General features: G+C 40.6%; 1 protein-coding gene across 2 annotated transcripts in view; it reads left to right on the top strand.

Annotated features, from left to right (window-relative positions):
• The first annotated feature begins 421 nt into the window (after positions 1 to 421).
• Positions 422 to 15,686, top strand: part of ABCA1 (ATP binding cassette subfamily A member 1) — a 182,272-nt gene continuing 167,007 nt past the window's right edge. For both annotated transcript variants that reach the window (XM_049710938.1, XM_033431218.2), the window contains exons 1-2: positions 422 to 560; positions 6,451 to 6,512. The gene's annotated coding sequence lies outside the window, so the exon portion shown is untranslated. The remainder of the gene's footprint in view (positions 561 to 6,450; positions 6,513 to 15,686) is intronic.

The raw sequence follows: 15,686 nt of genomic DNA, 5'->3' as shown, positions 1-15,686 counted from the left end.
GGACGGGGTGACTGTAAATTTCAGAGACCTGCTGAGGGCATTGCTTTGTGGGGCCTGGGCCGCAAGCCTTTTGCTGCCTCACATGACATGGATTTGGCAGGGAGGGGGCAGTTTGAATTCCAGGCGGGCTAAAAGGCCTTGGCTGAGAGGCTCTAACAGATTTCACAACACAGCAGGGAAAGGCTTCCCAAGGAGAGATGGGAGAGGGCGGGTGTGCGTGTGGCTGCAATTCTGCACATTGGACAAGGGCAGGAGATGGGAGAGTCCCGAAAGGCAGGATGAGGTAGGGCGAGAAGACAGTCGGACACCTCCCCTTATCTCCCTGCTGACAACCGCGCTCCCGCAAGACGTACCACCTCAAACTGGCCTAGGGCCCTACCTCTGTCCGCCGCCCCCCAACGCGCCCGGAGAAGTGCGGGTGGAGCAGGCCGGCTTGCGCATGCGCGCCGCTGCGGCCAAACACTGAACAGAGCCCATCGCTTCTGCTTTTATCTCCTGTTGGGCCTCGGGCTAAATCCACAGCAGCTTCAGAAGTCCGTAGGCGGCGGGACGCGGTGGAGGTAAAAAGAAAAGGGTCCAGAAACGCTTGGGCCTGGAACTACAACTCCCAGCAGACACCGGGTCGGCCACGCCTTCTTGTGGGCGGGCCCGAGGGTCCCCCGCGGCTTAAAGCGGCGAGATCTCCTCGCCGAAACTGCTGGTCGCTGAGCGCGCGCTTTCTGTACTGAGCTGGGCAGAGTGGGGAAGCGGTGGTGTCTTTCCGTTTTTGCCACTTTGTACCCGAACTAGCAAACACCACAAAACAAATAAACTACAGCCAAGCGCGTTTAGAGGCTTCTCTCAGGTTCGGCAGCTTATTGCTCCTGCTTCACAAATTCTGAATTGCCGATTTAGCAAATGAGAACCTAAAAAATAGCTCGTTTGTTAAATTTCTGTAAGATGAATTATTTTCCCAACCATGTAGGAGCAACTTTATTCTCTAGTTTGCAGGTGGCAGTGGCTGATGTTTAGTCTCACTTTTTTTTTTTGTAAAGACAATAAATAAGAGGGGAGTCTTAAATCTTGCAGTAAATCATCCTGAAAAAGTAAAAGCTTATTTGTTGATTTGATAAATGTTCTACTTTAATTTTCCAAGTTTTAACTTTTGTAATGAAGTGTCTTTAAAATGCAGCATACTTGAAATTATGTTTTAAGGTGTAGATTTTAAAATGTACTTTTAATTGTAACCTAACCTTTGAATAGGATGTAGAGGGGTGAGGTTTAAAACTGCTACTCTTTGCTTCTTGCTGTAGGGAAGAGAAAAGTGATGACCCTTAGCATGAGGAATAGCTACCAGAATAGTGCTATTGGGGTCCTAGGTCCTCATGACTATACTGGGTTTCTTGAACAAAGTAGTTTCTTGTATTAAGAACTGACAGTTTTACTGGGTTAAGGCACTAAAATTTAAGAACTTTCCTTTTCTCTTCCTACCTCAAGTTCTAACCCTGATTTCTCACAGCCACTAATAAGCCACCTCCAAATGCCAACAATGAACTTCTGTTTTTTGCAAACAAATACATTTTAAAGGCCTCAGAGGGAATCAATTCAGAACTTGAATGCAGAATAGTTTTAGAGTTTCTAGGGGGTAGGGGCATGTCTCAACTTCAGCCTGCTGAGATTTACGATTATGTATCCTTTCAGTCTGTGTAGTGTGGCATTTGAGGATAATATGAAATTGGCCAACTTCGCCAAAAATTAACAATCTGTGTAATTTTTATTTGTTCTTTGTGTGGGGGGAGCTCAGCAATAGGCATACTGAAAACTGGTAATAATAGTTGGTGTATAGCGATTTTTGAGAAGACTAGAGTGTAGCTATTGTGCTCTAAACAAACCCTCCATACATTCTGAAACATTAAATAGGGGAGAAAGCAATACTCGTGATATTTGGTAATATTTAAAATTTCCCCAGATCTCAAATGTTCTCTTTATAGTCACGAACAGAACATGTTTTCTGGCTATCAGCTCTTCTATTAAACATTCAGTTTATCAAGGCTTAGCCAGCAGAGTAAGAAAAGAAAGCATAAGATATAAGACAATGTTATTGTGTACAAGAAAATTTCAAGAGAACATACAGAGTATTAACACTTCTAAGAGAAGGCAGCTGGAAATAAGGGCAATATATAGTAATCAAATTTATTCCCATTGCCACCAACAAAGGACAAACATCAATTTGACAAAAGATGCCACTTACAGTAGCAACAAAAACATTAGGAACCTAGAATAAATCTAAAAAAAAAGATGTGCAGGATTTTAATGAAGGGAAGTATAATACTTTGTTGAAAAACATTAAGAAAACATTTATAAATGGATGGATACATTGTGTTCATGGATGAAAGGACTCTATATTCTTAAAGCTGTCAATTCTCCACAAATCTATACATTTAATGTAACCCAAATCAAATTCTTATTGCATTTTTAGTGTATGTATGTTTACATACACTAAGTAAATATTTAGTGTATTGAGAATTCTGTGTGTGACTTGACAAGCTTATTCTAAAATTTATTTGGAAGATCAATGGTTCATGAATAACAAATTTTTAAAGAATAAGGTGGGGACCCTACTACATATCAAGACTCCTTATAAAACTGTAGTAATAAGACAATGTGGTATTGTTGCTGGAATAGGCAAATAGAGAACAGGTCAGGGGCTGTGCATATAGGAGGACTTATGTGATATGTCACTGGGGGAAGATGGACTCTTCAGTAAATGGTGCTTAGAACATTTAGTTAAGTTAACCACATGAAAAAAGAAAAACTCTCTCAACATACTAACTAAATAAACAAATAAACACATTCTGATGGATTAGAGACAAATTTGAAAAGCAAAACTTTAAAAATTTTAGATGTTCTGCTATATATCTTTATGAACTTTGTCTAAGAAGGGATTTCTTAAACAAGCTACATAAAGTTTAAACCATGAAGGAAAAGATAGGTAAATCTGAGTATATTAAAACAAGTAAGTGGGAATTCCCTGGTGGTGCAGTGGTTAAGACTTGGGCATTCACTGCTGTGGACCTGGCTTTGATCCCTGGTCGGGGAACTAAGATCCCACAAGTCACACAGTGTGGCCAAAAAAAATAAAATAAAAAATAAAAGCAAGTAAGCAAACAAAACTTTTGTACATTAGAAAACACAAGTGAAATGGCAAGGCACACACTGGGAAGACATTTACAACTCAAAGAGAGACAAAAGATTAGTATTCAGAACATTTAACTACTAAAAATCACTTAAAACAAAGACAAATGTTACAGTGTAATGATACAATATAATAGTGAACTAAGATATGACTTGGCAATTCCCAGCAGAGGAAAACTGAATGGCTGATAGATAGTGAGAAGATGTTCAACCTCCCTGGTAATCAGGGAGATACTAACTAAAACAACAAGAAGACATCGTTTCACGTTTATCTGATTGGAAAAATTAGTAAGACCAATAATATCCAATGTTGTCAAAAATGTCAAGCAACAGGAACTCTCATTTACTGCTGATGTTAGTGTAAATTGGTTGAGTTTGACAGTATCATGAAAAGTCAAGATTACAAAGCAATTCCACTTTGGACATACGTGCTAGAGAAACTCTTGTATGTATGCATAAAATGATACGTTGGAAAATATTCATAGCAACAGCAATGATGATAATCCAAAATAGAAAACAATCAAAGTGTCCCTCAAGAGAAGAATGGATGAGTAAGCCAAGTCATTCAATGGAATACTATAAAGCAGTGAAAGTGAATGAATTAGAACCGCATTATCAACATGTATAAATCTCAGAAAACATAATTTGTGCAAGAACAAGTTATAGAATGATGTATACAATGTCAGCATGTTACCATTTACAAAAAGTTTGGAACATATGAAACAATACTAGTTATTGATTGTGGACACTTTCATATGTAGAGAAAGTATTAAAAAATACATAAGATTAATAAACACCAAATGCAAGGGGAAGGAAGTAAAATTGGAAGGAGCTTCAAATGTGTCTATAACATATAATTCCCTTATTTCTTGAAATTGTCCATTAAGAAAAGGAAAGAAAAAGATGGACTGACCTGTCTGGTGAACTGAAGTTACACTTACATTTTCAAATAACTTTCTGAGTTTCCTTTATAATTCAATCCAATGAACCATCACTCTCTCTCTGTAGGATCCCTTGGCATAGAGGGCTAAGGCATGGTGGGGTCTTGCTGACAGCCATCTGCCCAGCTTTCTATCTCCACATTTCTACAATGCAGTGGGACTAGTGGAGATAACATGCTTAGCTGGCATTGAGGAGTTTAAATCTGGCTGAGGATCCTTATTCTAGGAGCAGGATGGGTGCAGCCTGAGAGCATGGCTCTCTACCGCTGATCTCTGGTGGATGCCGATAAAAGCTGCCGTTTTAAGCACTTAAACACCTCATCTCTCTGTAGGCATCTTCCAGTCAAAATGGGCAAATTAATCTATTGAATCCCAGATGCTAGTGGGATGGCAGCTGAGCCAAATTCTTGAATGAGGGTCTCTTCCCCCTTCTTTAATTGGTTTTCAGTTTTAGCAAAGGTGCTTTTGGGGGTAGGCAAAATGGGTGAAGGTGGTCAAAAGGTACAAACTTCCAGTTATAAATAAGTCCTGGGGATGCAATGTACAGCATTAAGTAGTGCCAGTTGTACAGGCTGTTGGCTCTTCATCTTTGACCACACTGTCACTGCTCACCCCTTCCTAACCTCCAGATCGCTGGAGATGTTTGAGCCCAGGACTGTAGGGTCTCCACCACCTCCCTGAGCCATGAAGCAGGCATTCACTACATACTTTGGCTGAAGGTGGTAGGAAAGAGCTTCTCTGTCTTTAGGAAGAGTCTACTAAGCCTTTGCCATGGACGATTGGCTTTTTACCATCTCAGCTGTTTTTTTGTTTGTTTTTCTTTTTAATTTTTTTTACTTTTTTCCTTTTAATTTTTAAAGTATAGGTGACAGACAATATATTAGTTTCAGGTGTACAACGTAGTGATTTAACATTTACATACATTACAAATAGATCACCAAAAGTCTAGTAGCCATCTGTCATCATACAAAGTTAGTACAATATTATTGACTACATGCCCTATGCTGTGCATTACATCCCCATAATTTATTTATTTCATAGCTGGAAGTTTGTACCTCCTAATCCCCTTCACTTAGTTTGCTCAACACCCCCCCACCTTCTCAGCTGGTTTTAATCACATGGTTTTCTATGGGCAAAAAGCCAGTTATAGCTTGTTTCCATAGAGTTGCACCCAGGGAAGGGGAAGTAGTCCATTTTGGACCACAGTATAAAGCTCCACCAAGCAAAAGTCACAAAGGCAGGACCCGGAGCTAATAACCCCCCCCCCACCACCACCACATACACACTTGAATTCATTTTATGGGGCTTTTTCCTGTAAGTAATAAAACCACAAAGCATTCACCTGTGTAAACATGATTACGCTCTAGTATCATACAACTGAAATAAATACCAGCAGTTTAGAGAAAAAAAGTTCTTGGTTAACAGAGATATGATAAACACAGTTTAATATGAGGATTCGATTTCCACCAAAAAAGGAGAGTGATGGTCTTAAGAGTGGGTTTCTATCTTCCAGCTTGTTACTTTAGTTAATCAATGTATAGCCCAGGCTGCCTCTCTCTTGGTGAGCCTGACTTCCATGGTTTCAGACTCCCAGGCAAGTGAGGAGAAGGACTTAGCTCTCTCGAGGAGTTGATGTGGTGGGCCTTTCTAGTTTGAAAGAACAGGCAGTCAGGCAACTGTTACTGATGGTCATGGTGACGTGTGCAGCCGTGTGTGGGGTTAGAGGGGGCCTGTCAGCAAAAGGCACTGGATGCCTCGTCATCTTCCCAGGAAGTTGTGAGAATTCGGTTTTATTTCTCTATTTTTTGCTGGTGGAATGTAAAGTATTATTAGTCATCAGATGCCAACTCTCCACATGCATAGTGGACTCCATGGTGAATGGGGGAGGGGAGAATTTATGTCTTTGGTTTCATTCTCCCATTTAGAGAGCTAGGAAATTAAATGGGCTTCACAGCATGGTCACTTCTGATTTGCAAACACCCTATTCGTGTGATATAAAAAAGAACAATTTCCTTCTTTCTTTTCTTCTTCCCATTTTTTCTCTCCCCTACTTCTCTCCCCCGCTTCCTTCACATTCACCTAATCATCCATCCATCCACCCAACCGTCCACCCAATATTGACTGAGTACTTTCTATGCACCAAGCTCCTTAGACCAGTAGTTATGGTCCAGGAATAGAGAGGGTGGAGGCCTATTCAAGGGCAGGAGCAGTGGGGATAGAGGGTATGGCAGAGAAATGAGGGAGCTGACAAGACATGACACCCAGTAGTAGGTGAAGGGTGGTGATGGAGTCAAAGATAACTTCTGACTGGAAGCCTTCTCCCCCCATTTTGCAGAGTTCTACAGTCTCTGCCAGTAACTCTGGAACTTGGGTACCACCTGAAACAAACAAAATGTGGTAAGTAGTGCAATCTTTCTACATGTAGTTTATAATGCATAGACATGCCGCCCCAAGGTTCTGCTGGGCAAAGTTTCACTTGATATCTATAGTCAACCAGTATGCTACCACACAATGATTGTGTATCAGTTTACATAATTAAAAGCTATAAGAAGCTTAAATGGCTGAAAAGTATAAATTTTAGCTAAATTTTTGAACCCCCAAAATCATATAAGAAAAACTAGCAAAACACAGAACAATCAGATAGTCCAGGAGACCAACTCTAAAGACAGAGAACATTGATGAAAGAGAGAAGGTATTGGAAATGAGACACATAAAAATGCCCTGAGACCAATCATATAGAAATGCTGAGAGCAAATCATTAGCAAACCTGGAAAAGCATTGCAATAAATATTTGTTATTACAAAGAGCACCTCAATGCAGGGGTTAAAAGTGTACGCTAAAGATTGTCACAGTATGAGGATTTCTCTGGACCATCTGTTTGAGGCACCTACTCTATCATAAGTGCTTTTACAGGAGACACAGACAGAGCTCAGAGCTGCAGAGAATATGCACAGGAAGACAGCTCAGTACAGACATCTCTATGTGGCTGAATCTAATCACAAACAACCATGGGTTGCTCTCTCAAGAGCCTGATTATTGAACTCATTCAGTGCATCTAAGAACGTAACTGCTAATTTTGCTTATAATGAAATGCATGAATAAATAAATGCATTAATACTCTAGTAAAATCTATTAAAGTATGATGGCTGGTGGAGGTGCAAAGCACCAGAGGAGGACAGGGAAGGGAGAGTATTCAGCTGGGAAGGGCTGTGGTACCACACTGGTTGTTACCCTCCGTGTCCTGGGATGTGGCACAGATATTTACACCGGCCAAGGAAGGCTGAAATTCTCCCCCTGCGTGTTCTACTTCCTAGGGCAGGCACATCTAGTAATTTCAGAACAATTTCTAGTAATGAGAATGAAATTAAAAATAACAAGAGAGGGGAATGCAGCTAGCCGAAGTGGAAGGTAAATCACCGGAATCCCAATCCAGCAGTCTTCCTTCTACCTCACACAGCAACTTAAACTCTTGCTTCATTTATTTTTATATACCTCAGAATTCACTCTTTTTAGTGTTCAGTTCTATAGATTCTGAAAAACACACAGAGTCATGCAACCATCACCAAAATTACGATGCAGAACCGATCCATCACCCCCCAGAGTACCCTGTGCTGCCCCTCTGTAGTCAACCCCTCCTCCCACCTTTAACCCTGGAAACCAGTGCTCTCGTCTCTGCTCTTTAGTCTTTTCCAGAATGACATGCAAGTGGAATTATATAGTAGCATAGCAGCTTTTTAATTAGGGGATTTAAAACAAAGCGAGCCAACAAGAACAAAGCCAGAGCCTATTCCCTGAATATTCTAGTCAAGCAAAATTTACTGTGCCAGACTCCTCACATCTTCCTAATGCTTCTCAAAATATTTTTCCTGATTGAAGCAACTTTTGTTTCTCTTTCTCCCGGTCCCAACCCTCAGTTTGCTTAAGAATTTGGGGGCAGCTTTGCAGTTGTTTCCTGTGTGGCGATAATTGTGTGTTTGACTCTACAGAGGAGACCGGCTTTGCAATATTCTGTCTGGAAAAGAGGCAGTGTTGGGTTTTTCTAGAAATGTTATAAATTAAGTCTGAACTAAAGAAGAGAGCTCATTTCATGGAGTTGCATTAGGATTTTCTTGAAAGAGCGCAGACAAGAAGGGTGTGGGAAGCACAGCGAAGCACGTAAAAATTATTAAAACTCTAAGGGTCCTCTTTTATGAAGGCCAACTTCATACATAAAGGTACATAAAATTCCTGAAACATAAAACTGTGAGGCATGCAAAGGAAAGCCAACACCTATGGGTTTGTTGGGGTGCATACAAACGCCATGAGGCAGACAGGCCAGCTCTAGGCACAGCATGAGTTCATCGCCTAACTCTCTATCACCCTCTCTACTCTGGTTCTTCATGATCCAGAACACATTAACTATAAAAACAAATGGTACGAGAGCTGGATTTTACCTTAAATTTCCTTTGGCTATTATTGGCTATTACTGGTAATAATAAATATTATTATTATTTATTAAAAATGGGTTCAGGGATATGGATTTGTTTTGTTCCATTCCATGAAGTATGGAAATAATAACACTACCTACTGGGGATAAGGATGGAGAGAAACATAGGCTGCTTCCTGTCTCCTCCATCTTCACTGGTAGTATTTATTGTGCATCCTCTCTGGACTAGGATAGTTGCTGTTTGGCTGGTGCTGTCTTAGTATAGTTAACTTCTTTCCATTATGTCACCTTGCTTTCCCAGCCTATTGTTAAATCATTTGCATCAAACCGCTATGTATGCCTGCTGACTGGGGCTCCGCCATTGTGCTTATCACCAGTATCAGACAGAGGAGCAGTGAAGGGCACCAAGGGAAACACTATATAAACACAGTGATGGAGATAGTGGCCTGGTGACCCATGGGGACAACATATGCATAAGATCCCTGTATTTTCTCAACTCTCAATTTGTGACAAAATCAAGGTCCCGACAAGACATTAATATATATTTTTATTTGTGAATGTATTATATACAAAGTCTTACTCAAATATCTTATGATTTATTAATAAAAGTAAAATAAAATTCAGTTCTGCATGCAATAAATCTAACTTTTAATATAGAAAAAAGCGAATTCATGAAAACGATGGGTTTGATATACAATCTCTGGCATCGGGTGGTGAAACAGATGGTTTGTAAGCACATAGCAAAGAAAACAGCATGGGTTTACTAAGAGCAAGCCATGCTAAACCAACCTTGTTTCTGATTATGATAGCGTTGACACTGATAGGAGAAATTCCTTAAAATCAGTGTATCTTGATTTCAGTAAGGTTAAAATGTTTCCTTGAGGACAAGATGGAGAAAAGTCACCTAGATGGTAATGCAGTAGAGCTGTTGCTGGTTAAACAAGTGGTTAATGAACCAGGGCACCCTCGAGGGAGGTATATAGTGGTATGTCATAGGACTCTAATTGTTCCCTGATTTTATCAATAACTTGAATGAAATCTGTACATACCTTTACTCAATGTTTTCAGAGATATTGAGTACAATGAATATCAAAATCAAGGTTTTTTAAGAAGAAAAAAGCAGACTGGAACATCTCCCCAAACTAATAAAAGATTTTTAATAAAGACAAATGTAAAGTCCTAAACCTGTGCTTTAAAAAATGCACAAGTATAGAATGGGGGTAATTTACTTCTTGTTAGTTCATGAAAAGAAAACATGGATATTTAAGTCAGTTTCAAAAGTAATGTGAGTCAACTGTATAAAATGGTTGCTGAATAATAGTATTGGTATCAGATGGAAATGGCCATCCTGCTGTACTTTCTTTTTTTTTTTAAAAGGATTAGATTTTTTTTATTAATTAATTTATTTGTTTATTTTTGGCTGCATTGGGTCTTCCTTGCTGCGCACGGGTTTTGTCTAGTTGCAGCGAGCAGGGGCTACTCTTCGTTGCAGCGCACAGGCTTCTCATTGTGGTGGCTTCTCTTGTTGCAAAGCATGGACTCTAGGTGCGCCTGCTTCAGTAGTTGTGGCACATGGGCTCAGTAGTTGTGGCTCGTGAGCTCTAGAGCGTGGGCTCAGTAGTTGTGGCGCAAGGGCTTGATTGCTCCACAGCATGTGGGATCTTCCCGGACTAGGGCTCAAACCCATGTCTCCTGCATTGGCAGGCGGATTCTTAACCACTGCGCCACCAGGGAAGTCTCCCACTGTACTTTCTCATAGTCACACTCATCAGTAGAATTGTTTCTAGAACCATGTGTCTGATTTCAGGAAAGACATTAACACACTGGAGCAGATTCTGAGGATCTGACTGTGCTGATTTGAGTCTGAAGATCCCATCATGGGACAAATAGGGGGAAAGAAGCAACATGTACTGAATGTCTACTTAGAGCATAAGAGAGAAGGCAAAAAGGCTGGAGGTCAAAAGGAGGATGGAATAAGAATAGGTGAGCTTCCTACGGGTTTAAACATAATAATAAGTAACTGTGTAGGAAGTGGCTCCAGAACACAAGTTATCTAGGACAGGGAAAGAGTCAAGTAGGACATTCTACTCCTCTCTTGCCCTGAATAAGGGTGAGGAGTGTGTGTGTGTGTGCTCATGTGTGTGCACACGTGTGTGTGTGTGTGTGTGTGTGTGTGTGTGCAGATAAGTGGGTAGCTAGGTGGTGATGAGAGTGTATGTCTTAGGCAATTTGTGCTGCTGTAACAAAATAACACAGACTGGGTGGCTTATAAACAACAGAAATGTATTTCTCACAGTTTTGGAGGCTAGAAGTTTGCAGTCCGGGTGCCAGCATGATTAAGTTTTGGTGAGGGCCTCTGCCAGGTTGCAGACTGCTGTCCTTTTGGTGTACCCTCCCATGGCAGAAAGAGGGTGACAGAGCTCTCTGGGGTCCTTTGTATAAGGACAGTATTCCCATTCAGGAGAACTCCACCCTCATGACCTAATTACCTCCCAGAGGCCCCACCTCCTAATACCATGACCTCGAGGCTTAGGATTTCAACCTGTGAATTAGGGTGGGGTTGGACACAGACATCCAGTCCATAGCAGCATGTGCTCCTCGTCCCCTACTCCAATAATGGCTTCCCTCAGGACACTCCAAGTTGTCCTCATCATTCAGTGTTCACTCCTGTCACTAATTTAGTGCCAAGCCTCATGGTAGGAATTGGAGATACAAGGTTGAATAAATCAATTTTCTACATAAAATGAGCTCACAGTCTGGAGGGGCAAATGGGCGTGGTGCCTGCAAGTTGGCACACTGAGCTGAGAAGCCAAGTTAGGAGTCTAGGGTCACTCAGTCCTGAGGGCAGTGACTAAGAGTCATCTGCACAGACGTTCAGAGCTGGAGAGGATTTTGGACACTTGCTTAGTGCATGGTTCTCAGACACTGCCTGGTGGAATCCTTGGCCTTTTGCAAAGCTTTCTTAAGGGTTGCTGTGTGTGAGAGGGAGATCGAATCGGAAGATGTCTGGCGTCCTCCCTTACTCACACTTCAAGTGGAGAAGCTCTACTTCTGTTTTATTTGTTCATTATCCATAGATGAACTAACTTGCAGAAAGGGTACTGCTACTGCTAAGAATTGAACCACACCCTAAGGCCACACAGGAAGAGAGTGAACAGAGGCCAAAAGAGATTGTGATTTGCTTGATGTGATTACAGAAATGTTTTTGTTGTATACCTACTATGTGCTTATAAATACTATTCATTCAGTGGTTTATTGAAATACCTAATAAGCCAAGATCCTGTGTGCTTCTAAAATTGTCCTAAGATTTCTCCTCAGAAGTTTAGCTTTTTCGTAAAACGCCACACTCCCTAAGGGCAAGAATTTTGCCCTACTCATTTTTGTTTCTCAGATGGATAACACTGTGCCTGATACATTTGGGCATTCCAAATGTTTGCTGAATATATGAGGAAGGAATTAAAATAATGTATTAATTGGACCCAGAACAGATCTTCTAACTGATTATGGAAAAATAAAATAAAATTCTGAAAACTTGATTCAATTTTCATGAACCTAATAAGCTGAAAAAAAATATATAGATACATTACACTGCATTAGCAGTAACTATAGCAATCAAACTACATATTGATTGGTGTTGGGACGACTGAACATTTGGCTCTGAAGCAGTGTCGTTTCTTTCATGTGTGTGTACCCAGTCTCCCGTCCCTTCTTAGTGAATCCTGGAATCTAAGTCATAAATAATAATAGAATTCTGCCAAGGATACTTCTCACAGGAGGGATATGTAACTTCCTTTCCTGTGATGCACTGACTCACTAAACAGCTACCCTTGTGAATTCCAATTAGCAACAGCTTTTGTTCTTTCTGGTCAGACTTTTTGGCAAATATAAAATCTTCAGGATTCCTTTAGCCATTTCTAAGTGTAGGCCGGAGGCATTCAGACACACCCAGAGACACTCAGTAACCAACTGATCCATGAAGGTCTGGCTTGGGCTTGGCCAGACTGAAGCCTTGACATTGCGGTTCTCCTCCGAGAAGGTGCCTGTTGGGTGTGCTGTAAAGACAGCATGACTAGATAGTGCATGGAGAGGGTGCTTTTCCTAGTTTTACCAAAAGTGTTAACCTGTAAAGCTGCGACCAGTGCTTGCATGCATATGCACACACACACACACACAACCACTGACATATTCATGAAAAGAATCTTTAGTAAAGAACAGAAGCCAAGATTTTATAGACCAAGAAGGGGAGGGGTGATGTTCTTGGAAGGAAGTTGACAAGCAGTAGCTATGAGTTATCCCGAGAAAGCAACGAAAGGCTCCAAAGCTATGGGAGCTATTAAGGGCCCTGCTTTTGCTTAGCAGTTCATAACTCTTAAATTTTATGCAGTCTTTTAAGGCTGCCCCTCTTATCTAGAGTAAATGGATTATTTTACAAACTGTTCCTCAGACTCACATTCATACATTCTGAGACCATGACTTTATAGGAGAATGTAACTTTCCTCATTCTGGGCAACTGAGTTCTATAGCTAAAGACACTGAGACAAACCTTTAGTCAAGTGTAGCTTGGGCATATTGCTTCTTCTCCCATGAATGTGAAATGGTGCTGGAAGCAGAAACCCACTTTTTGCCATGAGACATGTCAATGGTACTTATTTTCTTCAAAATAAATCCCAAGACTCAGAGATAGCCTCCATCTCTTCAGTGAAGTTCATCCTCTGAAACTGCTTTTCAGAAGCTGGAACCATATTTTATTCTTTCAACCACATTCATTACATACGGAGCAGCTATCATATGCCAGGTTCTGCAGATACATTAGTTAACTGACCACTGTCCTTATCTTCAAGAGGGTACTGGGAAAATGAACAAGTGTTTCTAGTATGTATTGCTGCCTAAGAAGCCACCCAAAATTAATGCTGAAAACAAGACCAGTAATTTATTTTGCTCACAAATCTCTAATTTTGGCAAGGATCAGAGCAGGAGCTCATCTCTGTTCCACATCTTCTGGGGAAGTTCAAAGGGCCTGGAATCACCTGAAGACTTCTTCATTAACCTGTATGGAGGTTGATGCTGGCTGTATGCTGACATCCTAGCTGGGGCAGTAGCTATAGCACCACAATATGGCCCATCTGTATAGTCCTTCCACTTCTTCACTGCCTGGTGATCAGGCTCCAAGAATGAGCCCAGCAGAAACCAGCAGAAATTGCATGGCCTTTTCTGACCTTGCTTCAGAAGTCATACAGCATCACAACAGCATGCATTCTGTTCCTCCAGGCAGTGACAAAAGCTCACTCATGTTCAAGGGGGAGGGGAGTTAGACTCCACCTCTTCATTGGACAAGTGTCAACATATAGACATGTTTTGAAACTGCCACAAGAAAATAGACAATTACCATGAGATGGAAAAGTGGAAAGAGTAAGCACTGGGCTTGGGCAGAACCTAGAATTAACACCTAATTCAATGGTGGGGGGGCAGGAAGGACTTCCTAAAATAAATTATATTTAATCTAATTCCTGAGAAGTCAGTTGAGATTAGTCAGGAGAATGGGGTAGCATGGTGGGAAGAGTGGTACATGTAGAGAAGAGTAATGAAAAACTGAGCAAGTTTACATAATTACAAGTAATTTTGGAGAGCCAGATGTAAAGTTTGAGAAAGAGTGACAAGGTATGAAGCTGGAGAGGTGGCTATGAAAGGCCTTGTAAATCATTTTATGGGTCTGGACTTTATCCTGCAGGCCATGGAGGAGTCATTGAAGTTTTTCAAGCAGAAATAACATGATCAGATTTGTATTTTATAAAAAAAACCTCAGCCGTAGTGTAGAAAACTTATCATAGAGGAGGGATGGGGTAAGACTGGCAGTAGACAACCAATTCAAAGGCTGTTGGAGTATCCAAATAAGAGATGATGATGGAGTGGGTTAAGGTCATCTTGATGGGGGTGGAAAAAAGTGACAAAGTCAGGAGATCTGAAGAGTTAGAACTGATGGGACTTGGTGACTAATGGTTGGTTGTTGGGAGAGAGAGAAAGGAGTCAAGGGTAAGAACAAGATTTTTGCCTTGAGTAAGCAGGTGATATCATTCATTCTTATATGGGACACAAAAAGAGGAACAGTTTTGGGGGGATGGGAACATGGGATGCTCATGAATTTGGGATTATGGGATACTCATGTATTTGGAATTATGGGATGCTATTTTGAATTTGGAGTGATTGTAGGACATTCAAGTGGAACTATTCAATAGGCTGTTGGATATGTGAATATAACTTATATAGGAAGACTGGGCTTTGAAAAAAAGATTTGAGAGTCATCAGCGTATAGAATTTATAAATGGCAATTTCAGACTTGGATGAACAGAATAAAAAGAAAGAAAAGAAGAAACCTTGAGGTTCACCAATATTTAAAGAATGGGGAAGAGGAAGAGAACCCCACAAAATGGATGGTAAAATAAGTCAAGAAAGTAGCCAGATAGCCAGGAAGTGGGGCATCATGGAAGCTATGGGAAGATTGTTTCAGTAAAAGAGGCTATAGAGAAGTCAAATAACTTGAGAATTGAAACAGCTCCTGGGTAACTAAGACAACTGGGCCCCTGATGTTCTCTGTTTTCTCCTACACATTTTATGAAGTTAATCTCAGGGCAATGGGGTATCCCATAACTGTCAAAATCAACTCCAATATCATCAATAAGTAATATGGAATTTAACTGAAGATTTTGTGGGGAGGCGGAGGTGTAGTTACATACTACCTAGCAAAACTTGATGAAAATCTTCTTTATCCAGCTCTGTTCTTTCTCCAAAATTTCTCTTCCTTTACCTCTTCTCTCTTCTCTATGCACAAACCTCTCCAGTTTCTTCAGTACCACCATCCTCCAATATTTTATATCTTTTCTTATCTTGTCCACTCTCCCCTTTGCACTTTGTTTTGTAGGGCCATTAGTAATAAACAATTTTTAAAGTATAATGGTTATATTTAGCAACCTGGAGTTACAAAACAAATTAGGCCAAGAACAATTTTAGTGTAGTGGGATGGAGGGCACATTACAGATATTAAAAATAAGTTAGACTTCTTGTTAAACATGTTAGACTAACCATATACATTTAATTCCATTCCCTTTTCAAACATCACTAAAATGACAGCTGTGGCTTCCATGAAAATG

The sequence above is a fragment of the Orcinus orca genome, chromosome 6, assembly GCF_937001465.1.
Source record: "Orcinus orca chromosome 6, mOrcOrc1.1, whole genome shotgun sequence".
NCBI classification, from domain to species: Eukaryota; Metazoa; Chordata; class Mammalia; order Artiodactyla; family Delphinidae; genus Orcinus; species Orcinus orca.
Note: the sequence above shows the minus strand (reverse complement) of the source record. Positions and strands in the feature narration are given on the sequence as shown.